We start from the raw sequence: 17,022 nt of genomic DNA on the forward strand, positions 1-17,022 counted from the left end.
GTAATTTATAATATATAGATCCCATAAAAATTATTTACTACCAAGTAGTCAGACTTGAAATCATATATATATATATATATATATATATATATTATATACCATTATATAGACATTAATATATATATGAATGTCTATATGTTTATACATGTTTAATATTATAATATATACATTTACATACACATTATATGTCGGTAATAACAAAATAAAAAATGTTATGAAAATGAATTTGAGAGGAAGTTGTATATTGAGTGAGGAAAGGAGCAAAATGACATTATTATATCAAGACAAAAAGAGTAGTTTAAAACATCAATTAGGATTTACTTACCAAAACTTTCATTTAAAAATTACACATGATCAGAGGCTCATTTAATACTATGAAAAAAAAAGGTTATATTAAACAAAGCTAATAAGAATGGGTATGTCAGGAAGTAAAAATTCAAAAGGAAGACATTCCTTTTACCATTATTTCCCTTAGTTTTGAGATTTTAATAAAATAACATCATTTCTTCCTCCCTTTTCTCCCTCCAAACACTCAGGTATACCCTGCTTTACTCTTTCTCAAGTTCATTGCTTCCTTTTTCATAACTGTTCTTACAGGCATATATGTATATTCATATATATTCCTAATTTTATTCTCAAGTTTTAGTTATGAATGTTATTAAATTTAGTCTTCATAAACAAAGATTAAATAGTTGGGCCAATTCCACTGGATAATTGAGCATCTATGCTTTATTGAAGGAATTAGATAAAAGAAAAAACATCCAATAGAAGTCCCTATTTTTCATTTTGCAACTTGGAGAAATTATGCCTTGTTGTTTAAAGAGAAAAGAAAAATCACAGAATAAAATCAAGAATGATCCATGTTACCTAAATGCTACCTTCATGAAACTCTAAAACCACTCAAGACAAATGGTGTTGTATGCAGAATGGAAGTGAGTCTTGCAAATCATTGACTTCAAAAATAATTAATATGAAAATAATAGGTATCAGAGGAGAATTGTCAAGTATAGGTACTATCACACCGTTGAAGGAGGAAATACATCTAACGACATGTTTAATCTCATTACTTCCACAGCCCACAATAACCAATATATCCACATTTTTGTTTCATTTTCATGTACATCTTCTGTTCCTTACTTTTTCTTTGCCTTTCTTACTTTGATAAAGCCAAAATCACACACCTGAAGGAAATATTGTTTATATGAAATATTTCAAAAAGCCATTAAAATATTGTTGAATGTTTAAGGAACCCTTGAAGTAAAAACCTTTAGAAGAGTCATTACAAGCCTTCCATGCACAGCTATATAATGAAAAGATAGAATTCATTTGCCTCTCTGGCTATCCATTTGTGGGACAGTATTAGCAGGCCATGGATGTCACAGAAAGCCAACTTTAAAGATCATCATGTAAAAATCCTTATTCAACTTCAGTAGTACACACACAAAAATTATAATGAAACCATTAATAGAAAGGCTATGTGTTTCATTCACTCCTGTCATACCATTCACTTCCATTGTGAGAAGATTCCCTTTATTCCTACATGCTTTCATGTCCTATGTGTTGAATTCAAATCCTTTAAAAATATATTTCATCCTTTCAAATTATAGTACATATCTGGGTGTGGTGGCATATGCCTTTTATCTCAGCACTCAGGAGGCAGAGGCAGGTGGATCTCTGTGAGCTCCACGCCTTTCTGGTCTACAGAGTGAGTTTCAAGACAGTGATGGCTACACAGAGAAACTCTGCCTCAAGCAAGAACAACAGCAAAATTGTTAAATTACAGTATATTCAAAATTCCCAAAGGGAGTGCTCTATATAACTTCATGTCTTCCTTTGAAGTCACTGTAAATCCTGAGGGAAGAAATCCCATGGGAACAGTGGAGCAGAATCAGGATAACAAGACATATGCATGAGCAGAAAAGGCGAAAGGTTCAGCAGGGATAACAAGATGATAAACATCTATTTTCTGATGAGTAGCACTTCTAATAACTTTAAAGTACTAAACTTTCAATGCATCAGAAATTACAGTAAAGAAGAATGGCAAGCCCTTTCAAATTGATCACTCACCACATTATGAAAAATGAAATGCTATATTATGCCTCGTAAACTTGTGCATTCCAGTATTAAATGTTGAATGTGTGCTCTAAAGAAAATGAAAGAAAAAGAAATATTAAACAGTGTGAAAATAGCATTTTTCACAGAAAATGCATAAAAGCATGACATTATTAATGATATCCAAGAATATATCAATCTTCTAGAGTCAGGGATAATGGAATTTTATAGTAAATCTTCATCCATATGTAGTATACTTAATTCAACTATTAAATTTAAAGCCTGGATTTACGCCCACAGAACTGATAATTCTCATTGCTATTCAACATCACTTTCCTGTTAGCTACGAAAACACAATGACATTAAAGAAAAGATGCAAAAATCATATTTAAAAATAAGACTCTCTGTTGCACAATATTGACTTTACAAAAGAAAAATTACATTAGCCCTGAGATTTTTGAATATAAAACTCAGAAGATAAACTATTTACTTTTCCTTTGTGAGTGAATTAAATACAATAAAATGATCATCATCTTAAGATTGGTTAACTAAAACATCATTTGATATTTCTTACCCAGGGATTACAAATGAAGATATAAACCCATAAGTAATAATCAGAATTTATGCTGTCCAACAAACACTGTTCAACCCTGATACTGTATATACAGAAACAATTAAAGCTGGGCATTGGTCTTGCATGCCTTTAGTCCCAGCACTAGGTGGCAGAGGCAGGAGGATCTCAAGACCAGCCTGGTATTTCAGGTCTGAGAAGTTAGTTATTCATATACAATCATTTTGGTCTCTAATCATAATCATCATTTATAATTCAGAGAGTAAATAATGCATGAGCAGAAAAAGCGAAAGGTTCAGGAAAACAAAGTCTGGTTTGTGCAAATATTAGCCTGTAACAAATTAAGTATCCTTTCCCTACGCTGTTACTGTAGATAATTCAGAAACACAAATAACAGCCATCATATTCCCACAGTGAGTACCAAAATCACCAGGAAGAAAGAACTTGAAGAACATCTGGCCACATCAGAAAAACATATATTTTGCAGAAACTTCTTAGAAAGACTGGAATCTCATGATTGAAACCAAATTTATAAGTCTGAAAGCCACCAAGTCTTGTTGAGGAGCAAAGTATCATCAATCTAAGTGCTAAATATCTGGTTGACTAACATTAACAGTAGCAATGCTTGAATTGTGTAGCATCTAGTCTACAAAATAAAGAGGAACTCCACAGGAAGAGGAATAATAATGTTTTGAAAGATAGCTTGAGTAGGAAGAAGGAAACAGCATTAGCAGAATTCATATTGGTTACCATCTGGGTAGTCCAAGCAACTTTTCTTGTGTCTTAAAACATACTGGACCACATAATCATAGTGGACTGGTAATTTTTAGGTTGATTGCTGTTAACTTCTTTTGTTTGTTTGTATTGAATTGGGCCATTTAGGGATTTCCCAATTTTAAAAATGTGTTTGCTTATATGATAATTGAGTTATTCAGTTAGGGTCTATCACAATAGCTCAGTCTAATTTAATGCTATACCTCACATTTTAATTAATAATGTAAAATACTGATATGTATGGATCAGAAACAAAACATAGAAACAACAAAAAAAAACAGTTAAATACTACTTTTTCCTTCTATGAGATACATGCCATAAGAGGCAATTTATTCTGTAACAGTAAAGTATTATAAAAGGATATTGAGCAGATATTGAACTAGAACAAGAGGAAAGGAACATAGCAGGATGAAAGCATTAACATAAGGAAAAATGGTGCAAGAAATGGAGGCAGGAAACTTTCAACACATGATTCAAAACAGAGGCTCATAAGAAAAACAGACATCCAGATGGCATGATTTTCCATAGTACCTGCTAATGGTCACAATATTCTCAAAAGATGATGTGCAGACATTCAGATCATTCATATGAAGAATCATATTTTTAGATATGATGTCATGCAGCACAGACTGTCTTCATCCTTACTATGTAGCCAAGGATGAGCTTCAGTATCCTATCTCTACATTTTGCATACTGGGATTAAAGCATGCACCACCATACCTGCTTTATATGATGATGGGCCCTAAGCACTGGAATTCATGTGTGCTGGGCAAGCATTGCCAACTGAGCTCCATTCCAAGTCTAGTTCTTTCAGGAATTCTTCCTGTAGAGATTTATCTGCAAAACTTTGATAAGGGATCATCAGATGATTCAAAGGGTAAATTGGCTTTTCATTCAGCCAGACAACCTGAGTTTGGCCCCTGGGACTATTATGATGAAAGAAAAGAACTGACTTCCACAGTCTGTTTTCTGAAATTTCACTTGAACATAGTGGCATATGAGTACACACAAATGTAAATACAGAAACAAAAACTGATGGAAGTGAAGTCAAAATTCTCAAGTACAAGACAGTTTTAAAAGTCTACCTATAATAGTGAAATAAATAAAGCAAAGCAGAATACTCATTACTTAGCAAAAATTTTGTGTAGAGAATTTATTTAGAAAAAAAAAGAAGTTCATTTAAAAGGATAAAGGAAGTCTCCAAATGTTCTATAGTTTTGCACTAAAAGTAATAAACTTTGAATATAAAAGATGAATAAATGGGTAATATTTCTGCCATCAAACCAGACTGCCTGAACTACTTGATCTGTTTTTGCATGTGAGAAACAAAAAATATACATATATAAGTACACAGACAAACATACACACACTAAGTAAAATGTTATTTAATTTTTTAAAAATAAATAGTAGTTTCATTTGTAATTGTTCTGCAGCACTCCCACAAACCTATTGTTAATCATTTTCAAATAGACAGGGATTCTTAAAGAAAAGCTGTGTTCAAGTCTCATTTCATTGAGATACTACAGATATTTTCATTTCTGAAACCCACGAAGGGTTCACTTTCCTCACCCTCCTGGAACCAAGAGGTGAGTTGTAGTAGATCTTGGTACTAGAGAAACTTGAGGTCATAGTTACTATGGACAATTTTGCTTGTTAATAGATATTCATACTTGCTATCCATGTCAATCTCAGCTTATTTCCTTGTTGGGTTTAACTGCTCTACTCCCTGTGGTTTTGGTAAGATGATGCAAAACTAAGTAATTTAATTAATCTCAATTCATGAGCAGTTAGTCCAAATCAAATTAATCCATTATTTACATAATCCTAACTATTTCACTCAGCTAATAAAAAATGGTAGCCAGTGCACATTGAAAGAATGAGAAGTAAAAGTATTTAGTGGATAATGAATGCATCGTTCGAGAGGCTTAGGAGCATATGCCAAAACCAAGTGTCAGTGAACAACACAACTTGCAAAATTAAAAGACTCCGGTCCTCCATTGCTTAAATTGCTCATCTGTGTATATTTTGAGTGTGGCTTGCAACATCATAGCAAATACCCTCATATTCTCTCCTTTGATAAGCAGGCATCTATCATATTTGCAGATTTTGTTGGTTTTCACTTTTCTAAAGGAATATTATCTAAAGTTGATAGAAAAAACAGAAACCAGAGTTCATTAATTATATATTAGTTATCAACTAAATCACTTAAAATGAATGCTAAAAGTCATTGTATTTGTGTTTAAATGTATTTATTTTGAAAATATGTATAAAATGCCTTGTACATGCTTTCTTCATTGCCTTTTTGGTGTGACTGTCTTAGAATAAATCCTACCAAATCTGTTTATAAAACAAGAAGATAAAAATATATTTTGTGAAGCCAAAATGATAAAGAGAATGAGAGCCAAGATAAGTGTCTTAGTCAGTGTTCTAGTGCTGTGAAGAGACTTCATGACTAAGTCAGCTCTTATTAAAGAAAGCATTCAATTGGGGACTTGCTTAGAGTTTCAGAGATTAGTCCATTGTCATCATGGCAGGAAAGAGACAAGTATAGCACTTGAGCAGTAGCTGACAGCTTTGCATCTTGATCCACAGGGACCAGACAGAAAGATACAAACTTTTAAAACCTCAAAGCCCATTCCTAGTGACACTACTTGGGCATCAAGGCAAGGCTTAAGTACTCCAATAAGGCTACCCTCCTATCATTCCCAAATAGTTCTTCAACTGGGGACCAGGCAGTCAAATATATGACCCTATAGAGTCCACTCCCATTCAAACCACCACAGTAAAGAACATTTAAGAATCAAAAGTATATATTTTGTGTCATTCAGCAGCATAAGCTTGTCATTTTCAGGGCACTGACTTTAATTAGGGATCCATTTCATTGTGGTATTTTAGCTTCATAGTATCATATTTCTTTTTTTCCTTCAACTAAGAGAATCAAAAGTTCTAGAAAGGCAACTCACATTATTACTTAGAATTAAAATTTAGAAGATACCCTTGTCTTGAAGTTTAGAAAAATAACTCACCATTGAAAATGGGAGGGTGCCTGGAGGTCCTGTTCACTGCTTGGTGGCTGCAGCAATTCTGGTTTATTTCCCAATATTGCCACTTCCTATGGGCCAATCATTGAATTGCATGAGTTGGTGTGTGTGGAAGTGGGCATGGCATTCCTATTCAAATCTTCACACCCTGCAAGCCCTTCTCTGGAACACTTTCTTAGAAGTGTTTGGCTAACGTACACCTTTGATCAATTGTCTTTTGAAATGAATCTCCACATGTCGCTCAGGTTGATCTTCCTGTTTTGGCCTCCTGATTGCCGAGATTATAGACATGCTCCATCACTTGTAGCACATAAATTATGACAAGGAAACACATTTATATCCTTATTAACTAAAGATAAAATTTAGAATTCTAATACTCCTTTGCCATGTCCTTTGTTTTATAGATTACTTTTGAAAATTAATATACCAGAGGAACAGAATGGCTCTGCTGATAAGAGTATACACTGCTCTTTAAATTTATAATGGCATCCTATATTAAGGTATCTCTTTTCTTACTAGGGAAGAGGTCCACAAGGATGGCCCCAACTAAAAATATAAGCAATAGTGGAAAGGCTACCTTAAATGCCCACCTCCAATAATGAGATTGATGACTACATTAAATGCCATCCTAGTGCTTCCATCCAGTAGCTGATGGAAGCAGAAGCAGACATCCACAGCTAAGCACTGAGCTAAACTCCTGAAATCCAGTTATAGAGAGAGATGAGCAAAGGGTTCAAGACCAGGCAGGGAAACTCATAGAAACAGCTGACCTGCCAAAGTGAGATCACACTGCCCCCATTCATAAAGCTGGGAAACCAGCATTGGACTGAAACAAGCCTCCTGAATGTGGGTGTCAGTTAGGAGACCTGGCACTCAATGGGACCTCTGACAGTGGAACCAGTATTTATTCCTAATGCAAAAATGGACATTGGGAGCCCATTCCCCATGGAGGGATACTATTTCAGCCGAGATACATGGAGGAGGGTCTAGGCCCTCCTATAAATGATGTGACAGACTTTGGTGATCCTCCATTAAAAGACCTCAACTTCCCTGGGGAGTGGATGGAGGGCTGGAGGGCATGGGAGGATGGGAGGGAGAGGGAGCTGGGATTGATATGTAAAATGGATTGTATCTAACTTAAATACAAAATTTATATAAAAAAGAGTATACACTGCTCTTAAAAAGGATCCAAATTCAGTTCTCATTACTCAAGTGGAACAGCTCCCTCTGCCTATAATTCCAGTTCCAAGGGCTTATGACATTTTGGCCTTTGACAGACACTTGTTCTCATGCACGTATCCACAAACACACATACACATTCTTATAAGTAGAAATGATAAAAGCCAATTTAAAAAACTAAATATCAGGTCATTATGTGCATAAAATCTGTATTAGATAATCCTAAGCAAAATTATATAATTATATAATTATGAATATTTTATAATTTAAAATGGTTTGATTATATGGTTAAAAGATAATGATTAAACAAAGCTGTCCATAGTTAAGGAACCCATATTTTCATTCACTAAGGTATCTTTCATTCATTGCATTTTGCTCATTTAACTGTTTTGTTAACAATCCTCTATAAACCTTTTCAGACTTGAGATATGTTAAGCTTAATGAAGTGATCAGTATTCACACCTGCCTTTTATCTTTTAATGAATAACTATGTAATTGCAGATCAAGATCAAGAAACCCAGACATTGATATTTTTCAGAATCTCAGGCTTCATTTCTGGATTACATTTTAATTATTCACATTTAAGTATTTTCTAAATTAAGAATATAGTCTATAACTTATAAATCACATAAATAAAGTGTGAATACCTTATTAAATTCTCATTCACTCAGCAAGCACACTCTCTCTCATTTTTACTTATTTTATGTTTTAGCAGCAGGGAAGTGTTGATTTGGCTCCTACATACATACATAAAACACACTCAACTATGAAATATTTCAAAGCATTTTATTCAGGTTGAAATAGAAAATCTATTACAAGCTTACAAGTTCTGCATAGCAAACATACTGTATCCATCTTGCATTGAATCTTGAATTGTGAATAGCTCACAATCTAGGTGTGTCCTCCTAATGGCTAGGAAGAGAAGCTCCAGGATAGGTCTTATTCTAAGCTTACTTTCTACCCTTTTCCTGTCATCTATAGACAACAGCAAAAATGAAGAAAACTTATTTTGTCAATTGTGAAAATCCACATATCCATTCAGTAGATGATCCTTTCCAACTTACTCTTCTGCTAATTATATTTCTTGTATTCACACAGTTCTGATTCTCACTTCTTTCTTTTAAAAAAATGATAGCATTCTTTAAAATCAAACAAATATAAAAGAAAGAAAGATGAAAAATTCTAAGAGAGAAGAAAACTGAGACAGAAGGGGGTAATAATTGAGGGTTATAGAATTTAAAAACCAGCATGGTTATAGTGAGTGACTATAATCCTAGCACTTGGGAGGTTAAGGCAGGAAGATGGTAAATTTGTGACAAGCCTCGGATGTTCACTGAGCTCCTACATCCAAAACAAACTAACTAAGAAATTATTTCCTGCAATGAAATCATACATAACTGTTGATATTTAAAATATCCATGAGGAATTATAAATTGATACTTTTGAATGTACTGTATAATTATATAAATTACCTATAATTTCTAAGAAAATATATGCATACCAAGATATTCTCTATAAGATAAGAGGGAGTTTGTACCCTCTAAGGCATTTGTTGATTATTTGTTGAATGTGCCAGTGAATTAATTAGTGAAATATAGACTCTAGCTGGTACAAAATTCATTTAACACTAACTCTGTGTTAATAGAATTGCAAGAAAATAGAACTATTTTGCTCTTCATAATTAGACTTACTGTAATTGTATTATTGCAACTGTGAAAAAACCTTAAAATTGATGTGTTAGGCCACTTAATTCAAAAGTATCTCACCCATATGACAATGAGAGCACAGTGAAAGTATGAGGAGCTATGGCTAGAAGCAAGGAAAGAGGGTCACTGTGTCTCAATGTACTTTATGGAAGGGGGAAGGGGGCTAGATTTTCTTCTTTTCTTTTTTTTTGGGGGGGGGGCTTTTGAGACAAGGTTTCTCTGTGGCTTTGGAGGCTGTCCTGCAACTAGGTCTTATAGACCAGGCTGGTCTCGAACTCACAGAGGTCTGCCTGTCTCTGCCTCCTGAGTGCCTGGATTAAAGGCATGTGCCACCAACACCTGGATGGGGACTACATTTTCTGAGGGTAACTTTCCTAATTAGCTGCAGCTATCAGTTTGACATAGCTTTCAAGTTAATCTGAGGGAGTCTCAATTGGAGGATTGCCTGGACCAGCTAGGCCTCGGGCTTGACTTGAGACATTTTTTGTTTGCTAATTGATATGAGTACCCCACCATTCCTAGGCAGAGGGTTCTGGTCCCTATAGAAAAGCTAGATGAGCTGAAACTAGATAGCCAGCCAGAAAGCTGCATTTCCCTGTAGTTCCTACTAGAACTTTTGCCATGAATTCCGTAATTTATAAATGTACGTTAGAAGTATGAGCTGAAGTACATGTTTTCTTCTCCCACATTGCTTTTGGTCAGTATTTTAAAACATCAATAGAAAAGCAAAGTGGAAGAGAGAAGCTAACAAAAAAATTAATACAAAATGAGCAGAAATATTGAGTTGGGGGAAGAATAGAGGAGAGAGAACAGGATGAGAGATACCATAACTGAGGGAGCCACTATAGGTCCGAGAAGAGATCTGGAACCAGGAAGATCTCCAGATACCTACAAGGATGACATGATCTGACAATCCTGGCAATGGTGGAGAGGATAACCTAAAAGCCCTTCCCCTAAAATGAGATTGATGACTTCTCTTTATGCCAAACTTGAGCCCTCATCCAGTGGCTGATGGAAGCAGAGACAGACATCCACAGATATACACTGAGCTGAAATCTGGAATTTAGTTGAAGAGAGGGAGGAATGAAGAGTGAAGGGGTCTGTACTAGGTTGGAGAAACCCAGAGGAATAGTTGGCCTGAACAAGGGAGAGCACATTGACCCCAGATGCTGTCTGGGAGGCCAGCACAAGACTGATGCAGACCCCTGAACATGGATGTCAATAAGGAGGCCTCTGCACTCCAGGGAGCCTCTGAGGGTGGATTAGTATTTTTCCCTGGTGCAAGAAGGGACTTAGAGTGCCCATCCCACATGAAGGGATACACTCTGGCCCTGACACATGGGAAAGGGCCCAGGCCCAGTACAGGAAGATTTGGAGGACACTGCCCAGACTGGGGAGTGGTGTGTGGATGGGGTGGGGGGTAGATGGGGGAGGAGGGATGGGGGTGAGGGGAGGGAGAGGGAGAAGGGACTTACATGTGAAACAAGCTTGTTCCCTAACTTGAACTCATAAATAAATTAAAAAAATAAATAAATTTAAAAAAATATGTAGAAGAAAACCTCAGCTTAGAAGTAAAGAAGACTATTTAAGAAGAACTACTTAGAAACACCGGTGAAACATTGGAATTCAGAATGAAGTATATGTGAGTGTATGTGTCTGTGTGTGAGTGTATGTATGTGTGCGTGTGAGTGTGTGTGTTAGTACAACACAAACAAATATTGTCAACAGGCAGCAAAAGGAAATTATTAAGGTCATTTCTTATATTATCAGGCTGCAAAACTAATATACCTTAAGTTCTTCAGTGCATAAATATTACCTTTAATATAAGAACATTGAAAATTGTTTGCAACTATTTGTAAAATATGAGAAAGCAGACATATAACACAGAAAAATATGCTATCAACAATTCAGAAATACTTCATTAACATATTTAGCTATAGAGACATATTGAACTAAGAATAGCAGCGCAAATGTATTATATTTTCCTGCAAATTTGGTGAATAAATACATATGAATAATTGATCACCATTGTCACTAACAACAATAAGAGTAAAGAATTAATAAACGTAATAAAATTCAAAATATTAATGTAACAGGCACTTTATCATGGAATATGTGATACAGGCTATTCCCCTATAACAAATGTATCTGCCCTGTTTTAAACGTATACAAACAAGGTTGAGGAATTTATTCTATTTGGAAGGAGTTTGGCTGCTTTTGAGATGTGTTTTACTATTTCAAAGTTATTATGTATTAAATGAAAATTTTACTCCTCTTGATTTCCATATTTCACTCTTAAGAGATTACTCCAGACTTAGTCAAAATCCACCCAAAGCTTCCTACATGAATAGGTTCTTGATGTAAAACAGAGCTATCAAGTCTAATTAATTTCTTCTCTGAAAATGGAACATTCTTAGCTCTTACATATAGCTTTTTCTTTGTGCGTATACTATGATAAACAGTGGCCTCGTTGCTTGTCATTCAACACACTTCTTGACAAATGAATCTCTAAATGTGAAATTTCCAGAGGAGAACACAGAACCACAAGGCAAGTGTTCCTATCCACAAATTCTGCACTTTATACCTGGACATAGAAGAACACAGAAAACCACAAATTTATACTTAATTTAATAACACCTACAACTAAAATCCTCCCACTACTCAGGGAAAATTCCATCTTGATATTCAAGAATATTAGTTAAGAACTGATGCTTATAGGAAAATAATATTTGGAAATTTTTAAACTATAATTTTGAACATGAATGAAATGTAACTTAATCAGTAAATAATGAAATTAAGGTATTATTATTATTATTCCCCTTTCAAAATAAAATTAGAATAAAGACCAACTAACATAGTTATTCATAAAAATAGTTACAAAAATTGGTCCAGAATTTTCTGTATCTACCATATTTCACATTTTGTCATGTCATACTACCTTCGCAAAACTGCTTATATGATCATATATATATATATATATATATATATATATATATATATAGTCAATGGAACTCTAATATAAAGAGTAAACTTCAAGTAACACTATGTAGTTGTGTAAATTAGTAAAGACATATTCTCAATTCCTTGTTTCTGTACCTCTGCATGTATTTTAAAATATGTGAAAAAAGGCTAGTGGTTTATTTAGTATTTTCAACAAGAATGCGCATTTCTTAAAATATTGTGAAATGAAGTGACCTTTAATTCAATCTGGCAGGTAATTTTTCTTAACGATTTAGAATGATGAAAGTAGCATTTTATGCTAAGACTTTTGAAACAGTAAACAAAATAAGAATTATGTGCTTAGACCAAAACTTATGAACTATGGATATAAAATTTATTAGCATAGACCTAAAAGCCATTTAAACAAATGAAAATGATCCAGTTTTCATCAGCTTTTCAGGTTCTTTCCAACAGTGAATTGAATAAATCCATTAGGGCTATAAACATATTTCAACCATCAATGGTCAGATGGGATTCTGCCTATGAATTGTAGATGCCCAGGAAGCAAGAAGATAGTTTCTGAATCAAAATACTGAAAGCAACTAGATGCGTGAGTGTAAATACGCATCATTATTCATAGTGGTTACTTATTTTCCTATTTTTTCACAAACAACCACCCATGTCTACATTATTTGGTTGGTTTAGATTGTTTTTCTGTACCTTTGGATAATATCACAAGGACTAATTAACTGAGGAGTTTATTTACTATTGACTCAACTAGAAGCTCAGCATTCAATGCAGTGTAGTTTGTAAAAAACAAGGTTTGCATGTATCATTGGTGCTAACCATTGTCTACTATGGATGGGGATGCCCTAATTCATTTCCATCAGAGCCTGAAAGCAATGCTCAGTGTGTAACATGGTCAGTCAGCTACAATGACATGACCTCTCATCTCTCAAATTTGACACTTTCCATTTTTATTTGGTAATGTCTCAACCTACATTGTCATATTGTATTTAATTATCAAGATTCTTGCTCCAAGATGCCTCAATTTGGTCTGGTTGACATGACTTAACACTCTTTAATATGAAAGGTGTTTCCTCCATTAAAGAAATATTTGGTCATAGAGGAATTTTTCCAATTGTTTATTTTTTTCTCTTAATGACAAGCAATAGTTACCTTCTTTTTCTCTCTCTAGTAAATTGCATTACTTATCCTTCATCTGATACAGGGGCAGTAAGTAACTGTAGTGGCTTTTACATCATTTTGTCAATATATTATTGATTATCAAAATTCATGCAAAGTTACTGACATTGAAGATTGCTCAGGTAATCTATGCAATTACATATGTCAAAGTGATGAATTTTTCCTTCTTAGTATGATTTTATTCATGGAAGTTACTATAGTATTAAAATTTGAATGACAATTCCATTATAAAATTCAGAAAATATGAGAAACTATAGTACGAATTTTGATATTTGTTTTAATAAATAAATATTAAATCATAAGTAAATGCTTCAGTAATGCTGATACTTTACTATTATCTTTTTTTCATTAACCATCTGGAGTTTATTAAAGGGGGAGAGGGAGTGGGGAAAATGCGAGAGCAAGAGAGTGGGAGAGTAAGAGAGGAGAGGGAGCAAGAGAGGAAGGAAGAATGTAGGAGAAGAGACAGTAAGTGGGCAGAGGTCTGTCTTTTAAAGGGGTTCTTTGCACTTGATTGCCGACTAGTACTCATGGAGCCCTGTGCTGACCAGAGTCCTGCCTGAGTGCATTCTATCAGGTGACAGGGACAGGCCAGCATAATGCCCCACTCCTCACATTCTCACCTTTCCTTATTATTAAATATGTGAGGAGTTAGGCATGGCAGGTGAGGTAATAAGGATTTCGAGTTCTCAACACCACTTCCTGCTGACCTGGGGAGCATTGACCATTTTGGGGGAACCTGAGAAAGCTGTGGTGCTGCTAAGTCCTGCGGTAGCTGGATGTTTCGTCTCAGTTCAGGCTGTATGGAACTCTTTAGCACCTCTTACACCTGATAAGATGTTGGCAGAGCAGAGTACAAAGTTAAGTTTAGGAATTTTTTTTTTCTTAGGTCCTGGTTCTTGAAGGGAAGATTGTAAGACTGATAGGACACATAGTTCTTGGGACAAAGACTACTGATCTCAGAGGCCAAACTCTTTTGAAAGAACTCATCAAACAAACACAAATCATTAACCAGGGACACAGCTATATGATAGCAACAGATGTAGAGCATAATCTCTACAGAGTAAAGTTAATGTCTGTTTCAAACTACATTTTACATTTTGACAACATCATTAAAAAGTGACTCAAGAGTGTTATTATTGTCAGAACTTATTTTCACAACAGCCCACAGCTTTATGTTAATAGCAATAAGCTATTCATTTATTTGTTTGATAATTTAATTTTGGAAAAAGAAAATTCCCAGAAAACATGTAGTAAGCAATAGGAGTGAAGTAGGTAATTGTACACATAATTCACAACAATCAAATTTGATTAAAATCTTTGTTAATATTCATACCTCATACCCATACTCCTACATCTTTTCTCTTCCTTACTTATAACCTTGTATATATATATATATATATATATATATATATATATATGTATGTATGTATATATATATATATATATATATATATAGAATTCATTTTGAGAAGGAAAAGATACAAATAAATAAATGGGATCTTCATGAAGTCAGGAAGTAAATGTTTTAGCTTTCTTCAAAGTGATTCACTCTCTAGAATTGTAATACAGAGAGCTGGTTGAAATGTTTAAACATTGTTCTAACTCAGTTTGACAGCCATGTTCAACCTCAGGTCCCACGCCATCCAGAAAATCAAGTGAGCTATCTGTTGACTTTCTTCTGTTTCTCTGATCCCCTAGACAAAATCATCATGCACCCCCCCCCTTAAGGACTGAAACAGAACACCAGCTGCAGCATCACCTTACATCTGTCTATGCCTCCTCTGGACCTCAAAAACCATCCCCACCTGGTCTTACCCCCATCATCACTGTTTCCCATCCCCCAACTTGGATGGGCATCCCTACTGAACCACAAGGATGCCTGAAAGGGGACCAGGTAAGCTGACCACGGGCTTTCTTCACTCTCTCTTTTATCCCAAACCCAAACCTCAAGGTCATCCTTAGTGCTGCAATAGACCATCTTGCCCCAGGCTACCCTCCACCCAGCTGTGAACACCAGAAACCATTTCCTGTAAACACAACAGCCTATTAGGCTATTGAAATAGGCAACACTCAGCTAACACATTCCAAAGATGTAGAAGAAATGGATACCAAGGAATAAAACACCTACCCAAAAAAGACATACCCAGAATTCAGAACCTAGACCTATAAAAATTCAAACCCAGAAGATTAAACACCAGCATAAGAAGATAACTAATAATAGCTGGGCCACTATATCTCTACCAGAGTCCAGGTATCCTACCACAAGGGGCACTGAATATTCCAACATAGTTGAAGCATGAGAAAAACATCCTAAAGCCAACTATATGAAAATGATACAGTTCCTTAAAGAGGAAATGAATGAATCACTTAAAAAATTCAGGTAAACACAAACAATTGAAAGAAATGAATAAATACATTAAAGAAGAAACAAACAATTGATAAAAATGAATAAATCTATTCAAGAAACAAAAATGGAAAAAGAAACAATAAAGAAAACATAAACTGGGGGAATTCTGGAAATGAAAAATTTAGGAATTCAAACAGGAAGTACAGATGAAAGTTTTACCAACAGAGTACAAGAGATTTAGGAGAAATTCAGGCATTGAGGATACAATAAAAGAATTGGATATTTATGTGAAGGAAAATGTTAAATCTAGAAAACTTCTAACACAAAACATTTAAAAAACCCAGGATTCTATGAAAAGTACAAGCCTACAAATGCTAGAAGTAGAAGAAGGAGAAGAATACTCACTCAAAGGCTCAGAAATATTTCAACAAAATTATAGAAGAATTTCCTAACCTAAAGAAGTAGATGCCTATAAAGATAAAATAATCATGCAGAACACCAAATAGATTGGACCAGAAAAGAACATCTTCTCACAATATAATAATCAAAACACTAAACAAAGAGAAATGAAAAGAATAGTAAAGGCTGAAAGAGAAAAAGACCAAGGGACATATAAACTCAGACATATTATAATTATCCTAAATTCTCAATAGACACTCTACAAGCCACAAGGGCTTGAACAAATGTATTGCAAATTACTATACCCAAATTATAAATGTGCCAAGATGACCATACCCAATAAAATTTTCAACCATCATAGACAGAAAAGAAGATATTCCATGATCACCCCAAATTTAATTAATAAGTATTTATAAATCAAGCATCTATAAGGTGTTATAAGGAAAATTGCAAACCATGGATGTTCACTGCACCTATGAAAGCACAGGAAATAAACAATCTTACACCAGCAAAAATAGAGACAGGAATCACACATGTATACCATCACTACCACCAAGAACAACAACAAAATAGCAGGAATCGACAATCATTGGTCAATGATTCCTCTCAATATCAGTGGCCTCCATCCCCAAATTAAAAGACAAAGATTAATAGAATGTGAAAAAAGGATCCATGCTTTTGTTGCATCAAAGAAACCTACCCCAGCATCCTATCAGACCACCCTGGATTAGAGTTGGATATGCCAATTTTTTGGAAAACAAAAACAAAAACAAAATGCAATACCAATTTTTGAGAGTGGCTGTA

The 17,022-nt window shown here is 34.6% G+C and overlaps 1 long non-coding RNA gene across 2 annotated transcripts in view; it reads left to right on the top strand.

Moving 5' to 3' along the window:
* LOC107980208 overlaps positions 1–17,022 on the top strand; it is a 76,083-nt gene that overhangs the window by 24,586 nt on the left and 34,475 nt on the right. For both annotated transcript variants that reach the window (XR_003479987.2, XR_003479986.2), the window contains exon 2: positions 15,171–15,366. This is a non-coding gene — a long non-coding RNA (uncharacterized LOC107980208). The remainder of the gene's footprint in view (positions 1–15,170; positions 15,367–17,022) is intronic.

The sequence above is a fragment of the Cricetulus griseus genome (assembly GCF_003668045.3).
Source record: "Cricetulus griseus strain 17A/GY chromosome 1 unlocalized genomic scaffold, alternate assembly CriGri-PICRH-1.0 chr1_0, whole genome shotgun sequence".
Taxonomy (NCBI): Eukaryota; Metazoa; Chordata; class Mammalia; order Rodentia; family Cricetidae; genus Cricetulus; species Cricetulus griseus.